General features: G+C 35.5%; 1 protein-coding gene across 1 annotated transcript in view; it reads left to right on the forward strand.

Annotated features, from left to right (window-relative positions):
- Positions 1-1,681: 1,681 nt before the first annotated feature.
- LOC123876230 (transcription factor Sox-5) overlaps positions 1,682-12,750 on the forward strand; it is a 191,824-nt gene continuing 180,755 nt past the window's right edge. Inside the window, exon 1 of the mRNA XM_045922414.1 lies at positions 1,682-1,976. The gene's annotated coding sequence lies outside the window, so the exon portion shown is untranslated. The remainder of the gene's footprint in view (positions 1,977-12,750) is intronic.

A 12,750-nucleotide genomic window follows, 5' to 3' on the forward strand; every position in this document is an offset into this window, starting at 1 on the left:
TTGGCGATCTATGAATTACCTATAATTAGGTAGGTAGGTACTACCTAGGTAGGTGCCTGCCTACCTTACCTAGGTAGGAAGTAGGTAAGTAAGGTACCTAGGCTAAGTAGGCATGATCAGCTAGGAGACTGGCTAACTCACTATCTAAGTAGGTAAGTAACGATGAATGTGTGGGATGATAGCCACCGAGGTTGATTGACTAGTTCAACATTGCTGCTTTACAAGGTGATATAAAAATAATTTTCGTAGAAAACCTTCAATGGATTAAAAAATAAGCTCGGTAGCTATCATTCAGTGTTAGACACTGAGTTAGCGAATCACCCCGCTGCGCGTCAGCTAAGCCATTTGGGTCTCTGGTAGGTAGGTAAAATATTCTTAAATCATTTTCTTTACCAGTGGTAGGTAATTTGACCTACCACTAATTCATTACAATTAATTAATTAATAGGTACAATAATTGACCTAAGTAGGTATTTGTACCAGGGTCGAAGGGATCAGAGTTATAGCTTAGGTAAGTACCTAGGTAGGTAGGTATATTACCTGCCTATTACGTATTTAGTGAGCCGTGATAGCATAGTGGTTAAGATGCCTGTCTCTTACTCGGGAGGTTGGGGGTTCGATCCCGGGCACGCACCTCTAATTTTTCAGGCTTAGATAGGTATACCTACCTACTAGGTATAAGGTAGATAGGTAGGTACGTTGGCTAGCCATCTTGGCAAGAACGATCAAAAACGTGGTCAAGCGCAAACCTGTCAATGAAAAAAAAAATTGTGGACTCCTTTAACAAGTCGGCTGTAAACAATCGAAACCAGTCCATAATGTACAGGTTCCATTAAAAGAGCGCAACTATAGGATAAAGCGATTTTTTATAAATAGGTAATATGCAAATGTATTGTGTGGAAGCGACGTCGCTAAAAATATTCGTCGTCGGCATCGTATTTCACGCGATTAACGTCGTATGGGAAAGTCCGTTGTGACGATGACAATAGAACTCGCCAATCCAACGGCCGCGCGCACAATAGACTTTCCACCGACCACGCCTCGCGGTCCACACAATGCAACACGCCCAGCCGACTGTCGAAATAAAGAAAATTTTCTTCACAAATACTACAGAATGTAAAGCGATTGTATCGACTTTTTAAACGCCCTCGTAGATCGCACTCCCACCTGGACCGCTTTGTGTGCGAAGCTACAATACCCGGCTCCATACTTCCATAGTCCATCACCAAACGCACACTGCACCGGCTCGACTCAAAGACGCTCTTGGGCGGGGCCTGGAGCGAGACAAAACATCGTCAACGCTACATCCCCCACGCAAGAACGAGACAGAAGTATCGGCACAATACGCACACAGTATCGTCCGCGAGAACGGGACGGCCTCACGCCTTTGTATAGATACCGCGCTGTTATTCCGCATAGACAATTGATTTTCATCACAGTTCTAAATAGAACCCATTTGAATTATTCATCTATAATATTCTAGATTGTATGTTTGGTGTATTCGTATAATTGGAAGGTAGAGTTTGATTATAATTTTGGGTGTAAGATGGTGGAAGGACGGCATTGTTCGTAGGGCAGTGACATTAGGTCGGTGCGTCCTTGTCGCGCGCGCGCGGGCCGGGGCGTTCAATTGTAGCGCGCGCGTATTGTCGAAGCGCTTCGATCTGCTAGCATTGTGTGGCCGCCGCGCGCGATCGCTGGACGTGTGTCGCGTTTGAATATCGAACACGATCGCGAGCACTACGAACTATTTTATTGTGTCTCGGACCATATTTTTTTTTGTGTGTGCGTTTATTTTGTGACTGTTAATTTCGCAAGTTGATAGACTGGTGTCTAATAATGCCAAAGAATCGTTGTGATAGGACGATTTTACGTGTTTAGTTTTATTTCTGTTGGTTTTTTTTTTCGTCTATTTATAGTTTTTTTTTTGCACCGATGTCTCCAAAGGCGACAGGAACAATGGTAACGCACTTGAAGGTGAGTGATTGACTTGAAAATAGTTTTTTAACAAAGTGCTCTACCTAAGCTTGACGTGCCCATTGCCCACTTAATATGACTGACTTCACTTGCTGTGTAGAACAGCTGATAATAGGTAGTTACCTATTAGAGGAATATATATTGAATTTAATTGAAGAGAAAACCATACCTAGGGGTACTCTTCAATAAGTTAGGCAAGCATTTTAGTTAATTTTTTGCATTAGATTTAAAATAATTTAACTGACGATTTTTAAACCCGACGTTATCTTTGTCACAGTGGGTCTATATTCCAAAACTGTTAGGCAAAATTTAATATCTGTATTGCGATATCTTTTTTCAAATAGGTAACAGGTATAAACGGAGGTTACTTTAATAAATCTACTAGGTACCTAATAGGTCAGAAGTGTGGGAAATCATTATCTCTTATTAAGTTATTAAGCACATACATAATTACGTAGATAGATATCGTACGATTTTATTCGAGAATATTCCTATATTCATCTTACCAATATTATTCGACTTAGTACGTTAATATTCCTCCTACATCAATGGTTATCACTTATGATAAAGCTTAATCAATAAGTATTCATAGAAAGCCACCTATATTTATATGTAGAAATGAAAACTAACGCAACGTTTTAATTTGGTAGCTATTAGTAGGATCTACCTAAACGATCTTGGACAGTATCTAGGTACCTCTACTTAGGTAGGTACATTCTCACTTTATGTAATTAAAGTTTACGTAAATAATAAACAGCGTTTATTTTTTACCCTGCAACCATGACGCCGATTCTGTTTTCTTTTCTCTTAACTTTTAGAGTAAGTATCCGCATCCTCTCCTAATATTGCTAAAAAACGATGGAACATGAATTTTAGATTTAAAGTCTCAAAATTTTAGTGCACCCTACAAACTTAATCAATAGACTGGCAGCTAAAGTCACGAGGATTGACAGCTCTAAATTAAATTTTGAACTGTCAAAATATTTCTGTCCTTTTCATATTGCATTAGAAAGAAGGATGCGAATACTCAAAAATTTAGTTGTGCTCAGAATCAGTAAGTAGCAATATCTACTTATTTAATTCAAAGTAGGTACTGAGACAATATCATATTTTTCCTTCATAAACCTTTGTATTAGCTAACAATTTCGCTGTTGTTATTTCTTGTAATCTATACTTATAATATAATTATCATAAGATATAATATTGTATGATTAAAGTGAGTTAGTTAACAATACATAATTTTAATAGCTAATGACTACAATAATTAATCAAAACAAAGGACTTAGTACATAAGTAGATACCTAATTACTAAATGCTTCGGTAAATAAATATGTTTGAATGTGTTATAAAACTACCTACCTAGGTACAACAGCAAAATTGATTAGCTACCTAGGACATAGCTATCAACTAACTACATAGATACTGAACTATATTTGTACGGTACTGTACTGTACTTTTGCTATTATTGCAATTGAAATTTGATTGCAGCTATCTTATTGTTCAGTGGGAATATTGTAATGGTGCGTATCATTTTAAACCTTCTAAATTAAACTCATTACTATTAATCATCACCAAATTTGTTTCCACTGCTGATCGTGGGCTTGAAAGTACGCAACCACACATACTATTACATAGTCCTCTGCTTTCTTCATCTACCCAGTACTCACATTTCTTCACCAATCTATACTAATAAATAAAATTGGAGTGTCTGTCTGTAATTTCGAAATAGGTAACTACCTCATATTAAGCTCATATGGTTATTTGAACGATACCATAACTGAATCACACGTTTTTAAAATTTTTGTCTGTCTGTCTGTCTGTCTGTCTGTCTGTTTGAAAAGGCTAATCTTTGGAACGGCTGAACCGATTTTGACGGGACTTTCACAGGCAAGTAGAGGATTGACCAGGGCGTAAAATAGGCTACTTTTTTAACCGACTTTCAAAAAGGGAGTTGTGTTTTTCTACCTATGTACACCGAAATCTCCGAGATTTCTGAACCGATTTGCGTCATTTCTTTTTTAATCGATAGAGGAACTTTGCGACATTGTTTCATAAAAAATTTGGAGTCCAACTCCTCAATCCTGATGCTGCAGGGGATCTGACCAATCCACGCGGGCGAAGCTGCGGGCATCAGCTAGTTCAAAATATTTTTATTCAATTAGACTTTTACAAGTACTTTTGAATCGTCAAAAACATCTACCACTGACTGACTGGTTCGGAATGACTTTCCTACCGAGAAGGCCAGCAAGAAACTCGGCGGGTGCTCTTTTCAAAGATTTGATATAGGTACAATATTAATTTGTAACATATTATATTAAATGAGCTGCCTTAGGTATTTAAAAATACAAGTTTATTTAAACTATCTGTGAAAAAAGAAGATAATCATATTATTAGATAAAGATAAAGAACGATTTCAATTTAAATATTGAACGGTAAGCTTATTAACTTTATTAATGTTGTGGTTGCACGTAATTTGTTTGTTAATGCTTTCCCTCCACATCGAAATAATGAGTAATAAAGTTTAAAATTTATATAAAAAACGTGTTAGTAATACGATATGTATTAGTGGATGGTTACTCGTTAATAACCACCTGTCATATTGATGTAATAAGTAGATAATATATTACTAATCCGTAATTCTGGTTATGGTTTAGAAAAAGAAATATTTTGCATGCTATTACTTTTTATGTCACGACTATTTTGCCATTTTTCTAATTTTAGTAAATACCTACCCACTTGAAAAGATTTTAAGTAAGAGCAACCGCTCATAAATAATTTTATTTAGGTACTTATCGTCTTCAAATAGTATTTTCTAAGTGTAGATCTCTACTTACTTAGTATAATATTAAAAATAACGCTTTTTACCAAAAAAGAAGCAATTTCTCCTTCTTTCTATTACGATATGTTACTTGCGGTTCTCATTTTTTACTCGCACGCCTATTTGTAAAACTAGCTGATGAACGTAACTTTATCCGCGTAGATTTAGGTTTTTAGGATTCCTTGGGGACTATGTTTTTCTGGGATAAAATATGCCTGTTCAGGTCGAGTTCTTCAACTACAACTGCAAAAAATCACGTTTCAACGTGATTGAAAGATTAACTATCAAACCAACAGACCAACAAATAAGGTGTATATAATAACACTTTCGAACTTATAATAGGTGTGGGTATAAGTGATGTAGCATGGAATTGTCCTTCAGTTGTAAGTGATACCTACAAGTATAATAAAACTTCTCCCTTAAATCAATATTAATTATATTTTATATTACTTGATTTATATACAGCTTGTTTGTTACTTAAGGAATACACTTCTTCACAATTTATCTCTTTGAATGATTAACAAGAACTAACTTAAAAGTAATCAGTCGTCCGGCTTTAATATCCTATTTTCCATTCATTAAATTACTGAACTGAGAAGAGTCTGTGATTGGACTGAACTTAAACTGAATTGACCAATGGGAACCTCTTAAAATTCCATCCAATGAGATTCTTTCCAAAATTCAATGCAGTTGTAAAAACAAGTATGTGATTTGACCGAAACAACAAATTATTTACGTCAAATCACACACTCTCATTTTTCTAATCCTAACGAAATACTGAATTGACCAATGAGATCCTCTTAATATTCCATCCAATGAGATTCCTGCAATTTTATAAAAAGTATCTGATTTGACTCAAACAATAAATTATTCAGTCAAATCACACCCTCAATTTTAAAATCATACCGAAACAATGAATTGACCAATGAGATCGTCTTAAAAATCCGTCCAATGAGACTCTCCCCAAGCTACAAGTAATTGTAAAAAAGTATGTGATTTGACCAAAACAATAAATTATTTAAGCCAAATCACACACCCTCAATTTTAAAATCATAACAACATACTATTATTTGGAAAATCATGACATTCGGCCATCGGACACTGTGTCGCCCCCTGGCACACACAATCATAAGTTGTAATTTTACCTAAATCATGACACATGTTTTATCTTCAGCAATATTTGAAGAGGAAAATAAATAGGTCACACTCTCATTAGCATTTTCTGGCAGCTGGTTAGTATGACAGCTAAGTTGATGGTAAACGCCTTCGTGACAATTGAGAGCGAAGTTTTTGAAAACCCAAATCACAAAAACATTATTTTGTTAATAACGAGTTTATTTTATGGGTGACAATTGTTACTTTAAGTGTGGCTTGCGGCATATTCACTTTTAAGAATAATGCGTATTACGGTATTGTCGAATTCAGCTGACATTGATTATATAGTATTTTAAAAGTGTTAAATTAAGCAGGCGTTATTAAGGTAGAGGGATTTTTGGCCTCTCACTGCTTTGTTTGGCACCAGTGTGCAACTTTGTCAGTATTCTTTTCAAGTAAGTTAAAAAAAACTATGTACTAAAATAATATATCTGTTTCGTCATTTCTCACGCGTGAGAAGATCAGGTGGAACATCTCTTAAAGGCTGTTTTCTCGCATCCTTATCTTCTCTATAAGAAGACAAATTACTTGATTCGTTGTTTCTAAAAGCACACCATTAGATAACCCTTTCAATTATTTAAATACTAATGACTACTAATTTTATTTATGTCTCCATAAAACCACGTTATTTCCAGTTGTCTATTCTGACAAATATCTTTAAATAGCTGCTTCGGTGCATCGTTTATAGATTTACATTATAATCTGTTGGGTTATTGACACTTTAAAAAGTTTTGATAACCGAATAAATTACTCATTAGCATACTTTGAACGTTGAAATGGGAGGGTAGGTGATCAATTTATTATAATTAGAGACTTTGATACGGCCTTAGAAAAATAAAGTTAGTTATGTGTGTGTAGATTCCTAGTACCTAGTACCTACCTATACCATAGACTTAGGGCGTTATTTATAAATTAAGTTTATTCTGTTGGAAATTGTCTAATAACATAAAGTTGTGTGTATAGGATTCATCGGTGGCAATAAACCGATGATTTAAAAAAGGAACTAGAATAACCAAAAAGGATGCAGTATCTATCCCTGCCAGTTAATCTACACCGACAGAAAATTCTAAATAGTACCCCATAAAGAAAGATATTTTACTTCTACTACTGTTGTTTACTACGCTTGATACCGTCCATTACCTATTGGAAAAAACTTTTAAACTTCATTAGCCTTTAATTTTATTTTAATTTGTCCTCAGTACCTATCGGTTTGGTTTGACAAAGGTTCATGAGCTAAATTACACCGTCAAAATTAAGCTTGTTACAAAATGTTCTCTGTTATTTTAAATTTATTTAAGTCTTTCAGTTTTCATTGAATCAAATAAATAAGACCTCGATCTTGATGCATACATACTTATTGCTACAATTTTAGTTTTTACACTATCTTATTGTAAAAATAGTTTTAATCGCATCAATAAAAGACTTGATGTGCAACATGTCCAATTGTTTTTAATTTATAATTTTTCTTATTAACCAACAGGAAACCGTCTAGCATATTTATATTAAACAGTGCCCGCAATGAAAACAGTCGTAAATCCAATAAAATGTAAACCCTAGCACACGTTCCGGATGCAATGGATATTAAAAAAAAAAATTATAACTATTCAACCAAACAGAAATACTAAATAGGCAACGTCAAAGATACGGTGCGTAAACATCTGAAGATGTGGTTAATTTTAATAACCGATTTATGAAGTTTTAAAAAAATCGATAGGATGTGGTTTAGTTCTTAAAGATCGCGACGATTAAATCAAACATTGTGGTCGGTTACGGCGTTTTAAAAGAGTTTACGATTCATGGGCTAATGAAGTATGTTATGCTGCTTATTTCAGGTTGACGACCGCTTAAGGGAGATTTAAAGGAGTTACGTCATTTAAATTTCAACGCTAATAAAATGTTTAAGTGCTTGTCGGTACACACGGAGCCTTAAAACGCCGTAAGTTGCTTGTAAACAATATTATTGGAGTGAATGGTAAAACTGGAGTTGTTAACGGTTGTTTAAATATTACTTAATAAAATGAATTTTTGGTAAAGTTCAGCATTGTCAATGCATGATTCAGTTAAGTACTTAATTTGTTATTTTTAGGGTTCCATAGGTACCTCATAAGGAAAAACGGAACCCTTATAGGATCACTTTGTTGTCTATCTGTCTGTCTATCCATCCGTCCGTCGTGTCTATATCAAGAAAACCTATAGGGTACTTTCCGTTGACCTAGAATCATTAAATTTGGTAGGTAGATAGATCTTAGCACAAGTCAAGAAAAAATCCGTAAACCTTGAATTTGTGGTTACATCACACAAAAAAAAAAATTAAAATGTGTTCAAAAAAATTTAATTCACTAAATCACATACCTAGATAAATAGACAGTGCAGACGGTTATTGAATTGCAAAGTTCTACACAAAGGTGTTAGGTTTGTCTTGTACGATGGTACGGAACCCTTCGTATGCGAGTCCGACTCGCGCTTGACTGGTTTCTTTTTTAATCTTTGGTATGGATAAAATAAGCTTTGTATAAGTAAGAAATGGTTTTGTATAGGTATACTAAGATCTCGCCAAGTTAAAACTCGTCACCTTCAAATGTAGGTTTACGATGATGGCAAAGGCAAGATGCGAAGTTTGTATATAGGATTATTGGCCTGCCTATTCGATGGCTACGTTTGATTTTGCCGAGTTTATTTATTGAAATGTAGTGCTATAAAGTTGGCAGTGAACATCATAATGATGATTTTATTAGTTGCCTACCTGAAATACGCATATCGACTCTGTTTGCGAGTGATATTTAGAAATACACTTTGAAGTTCTACGGATTTTCATCGCCGTAAAATTTATCTTAAATGTCCCCGTAAATTACTACTAATGTAATACCTACCTAGTTTACTTTTGTATGTTGTAGATTTTAAATAGATACTAAAGTGTAAGTGAGTAGATAATTAAATGTTCTTTATAATATTGCGCAACTCCTGTTACCTGAGTAACTAGCAAACCGCCCCGGCTTCACACGAGTGGCTTGAGAGGAACTAATCCACTATAATGTAGGTACATTATTTTTGTGTAACTAACTATTGGCGGAGCACACGATACGAAAACTCTATAATCTAGAGTTCAGATGAATATAAGAGAGAATCCATCTAGTCTAGTTGGAAGATTTTTTTCTAACTTAACTAATTCATGTTTATAATCATACTAGCTGACGCCCGCGACTTCGTCCACGTGGATTTAGGTTTTTCGAAATCCCGTGGGAACTCTTTGGTTTTCCGGAATAAAAAGTAGCCTATGTGCTAATCCAGGATATTATCTATCTCCATTCCGAATTTCAGCCAAATCCATCCAGTAGTTTTTGCGTGAAGGGGTAACAAACATACACACACACACACGCACACACACACACACACACACACACACACTAATACAAACTTTCGCCTTTATAATATTGGTGTGATTGGTAGCGTAAAATGTTGTTGAAAACCATATAACAATCAGAACAGTAGTTTCTGAGACTATCCTGAACAAACATGAACTCAGCATAGCGTTTATAATAGTAGTAGTTATTTATTTATTTTTATTTTCATGTAACTTCCAAAATTGTAGTTACAAATTAATAATAAATTAAATTCGTTTTATTTCAAAACATCCTACCTATTAAATTCATCCTATCTATTAAGGTACTTATTTCTGCTTATTTAAACATAATCACACTTTAACTTCTGATATTTTTAAACTTTTTTAAATATAATAAGTATAAATAAGTATAAGCCAAATAAAATTTTATCATTCTAAATCAGTACAGCTCAATTTGCAAGACAAATCTCTGCCTGCTTACCTACCCGGCAAAATTAAGTAGGTCGATCACGTAATGCGTTACCATTGTGACATGTAATTCACGCTAGCTGGCAGTGTTGTCGCCACCCCGTCGTTTTGCCCTCGATTTTTTTTTCTTAATTCCTGACACGTCTCAACACGACGCGTCTTTGTTCATCCTATTGTGAATAACGTGTTAGTGATAGAAAGAATTTCGCCTTATATCGGGTTTATGTATTTTGTCCAGAATATATTTACATTGACCCCACTGTGTACTTAATGTAAACTACAATCTATAGGTATACTGGAAAATCAAAGAGCTCACGCGAACGAAGCCGCGGGCATCATATAGTCTAGTACGTAATAAATTCCACCTCACCGAGTCAATTTGCCGGAATAAGGCTTGATTGGCCAATTATTGTCATGCTGAGCATTCCCTTAATTTGATTTCACACCCCTTTAAAAACTTAACACCGATTTTCATAGTAAATAAACCCCATCGAATAACAATAGGTAGCCCCCTTCCGATTGTTTTTACGGTCTCCATGGAAAAAAGGCACCCCTACAGATCACTTCGTTGTCCTTGTCTGTTTATATGTCTGACTGTCTGTGTCTGTCTGTCGTGTCTGCCAAGATCCGTCAAGGGGTTTTTTGTGATGTAACCACAAGTTCACGGTTTTCGGATTTTTTCCTTTAATTTTAAGACCTACCTGGTATATTTCATGATTCTAGGGCAACGGGAAGTACCCTATAGATTTTCCTGACAGATAGGTACAAAAAGCAAAACAAATCGGTAAGCAGGCAACACAACGAAGCATTATGTGTATAACTCGTTTACTTATTATTTTACACCTATCTCTCTTTAATGAATTGTCGGTCTCTTTTCACCATACCTACTTGCAATAATTACAAATTACATATTTCGCTGATTTCCCCACAGCAGGCACTAGGTAGTATCAAGACACGCGACAGCGTGTCTCGCCAAGTTCGATTCTAATAAGAACGGCGGCACGCTGACAAGTGTATATTACACGAACCATTTCGAGCTACTTTTGACCCCCCCATAACTCAAAAACTATTAAACCTACACATTTACAATTTTGCATATCTATTAAGGTCTATTTGATCGCTTAGAAACCCAAATTTCATGAAAAAATCTTTTGCAGTTCTCAAGTTATTAACGTCTGAAAAGTGCCATTTTTAACACTCACTCACTCACTCACTCATCAAAAACCTAACCTACTTCCAGGTGAGTTAGAGACTTGAAATTTGGTATAGTGATAGGTAATTAGGTGTATACAAAGGAAAAAATCAGAAAATAGCAAATTATGTTTTAATATGTCATATATTATAGGACAAAGTTATTGGGGCGCCTTGTAGAGAACAGCAAGTATGGATCGAGGCACACATTTTAAGTTTGTAACACTGTGTAATTACCTACCTACTTTCACAATTAATAATAGTGCATTTGTTTATATACTCATCTTTAGGGATCCTTGACCTGTGATCAAAGCCATAAATAAGTGGTCGCCGGTTCGAATTCAGAAATTATGAACGAATAGGTATGAAGGCAAAGTTATTTCATATTATACCTACCTACTTGAAAACAAACAATAATGAACCCTATTACAGGTATGTGTTGTCTAATATACTAGTTGATGCCTGCGACTTCGTCCACGTGGACCTTGTCCTTCGTTTCAAAAACTGTGATTTTTTAAAAATAGCTTATGTCACTCTCTAGGTACAAGTATACTCACGTAAAAAATTACGTTGATCCGTTGCTCTAATGCGACGTGATTGAAGGACAAATCAACAAAGAAATTTCGCTTTTTAATATGGATTGTGATGGGTCATTAACTTCCAAAGCAAGTAACATAACATTATAACTACATATTAATGTATGCTAGTGACCTGCCTCGGTTTTGCTCGGCTTTGCACGGGCATGTAGTATGATATTAGGTCCTTACATATGAAATTGGCGTTTTGTAAGGGAAGAACAAAAAGTCGATTTTTTTAAATATAATATATTTATTTAATCAAAGTATATACCATTGCTGTCTATGCACTTTTGCCATGTCATAAAACCATTCGGAAGGGAATCAATAAAATCTCTGAAGGCGCTTTGGACTGCCCCATCGGAGTTGAATTTTTTCCATATATAAGAAGTTATCAAAATTTCTAAAAAAAATGGTAATCTATTGGAGCAAGGTCCGGGGAGTAGGTACGGTGGATATCTTAGACATTCCATTTGAAGCTCCTCTAATTGGGTAGCCGTCTGTTGTGTGGTCTAGCGTTGTCCTGAAGCAGCAGTGGCCTAGAGCGATTGACCAGCCTCAGTTGTGTGGCAGCTAGCTTTTCCATCATGGTTTGCAGTTGCTGACAATAGTCCTCCACCGTAATCGTCTGGCCAGTTTAAGAAAGCTGTAGTAAACGACACCGGTACTAGTCCACCAAACCCTTCAATTCTTCATTATCAACTTTGGTCTCCGGTCGTCACCGGGGCTTATTCTGCAGGTCAAAATTTCCAGATCAAAAACGTTGGAATCAAAAACGCACTATGTTTTTCTTTGCGAAACCACCGCCATACACATCATTAATCCTTCGAGCCGTTTCAGCAGCACTGGTGCCACGAAGCAACTCGTACTCGTAAATAACGTGATATTTCAAGTTTTCCACTTGTTGTTAGTGACCTTTTTATAAATCACATGGTTTGTTGATGGACAGCGAAACGTTAAAAATTAAAAACAGGTATAGTCGTACCGGCCGGTTAAGAGCTAATAGCAATAAAACTTTTTAACAATAGTGTTTTATATTATGAACGGTCATAAGCCCTAATGCGGTCGAGTAAAACTCAACCTAACGACTACTTGTTAAAGCTAAAAATTTATTACCTTTCCCGCAAACAAAGAAATTCTACGACTGCATAGGGTTGTCAAATAGATGTATTTTTCAAATTGCCACTATCATAACTGCACATAAGACACATTACTTATAATAATAAT

This window comes from Maniola jurtina, chromosome 21 (genome assembly GCF_905333055.1).
Source record: "Maniola jurtina chromosome 21, ilManJurt1.1, whole genome shotgun sequence".
Lineage (NCBI taxonomy): Eukaryota > Metazoa > Arthropoda > Insecta > Lepidoptera > Nymphalidae > Maniola > Maniola jurtina.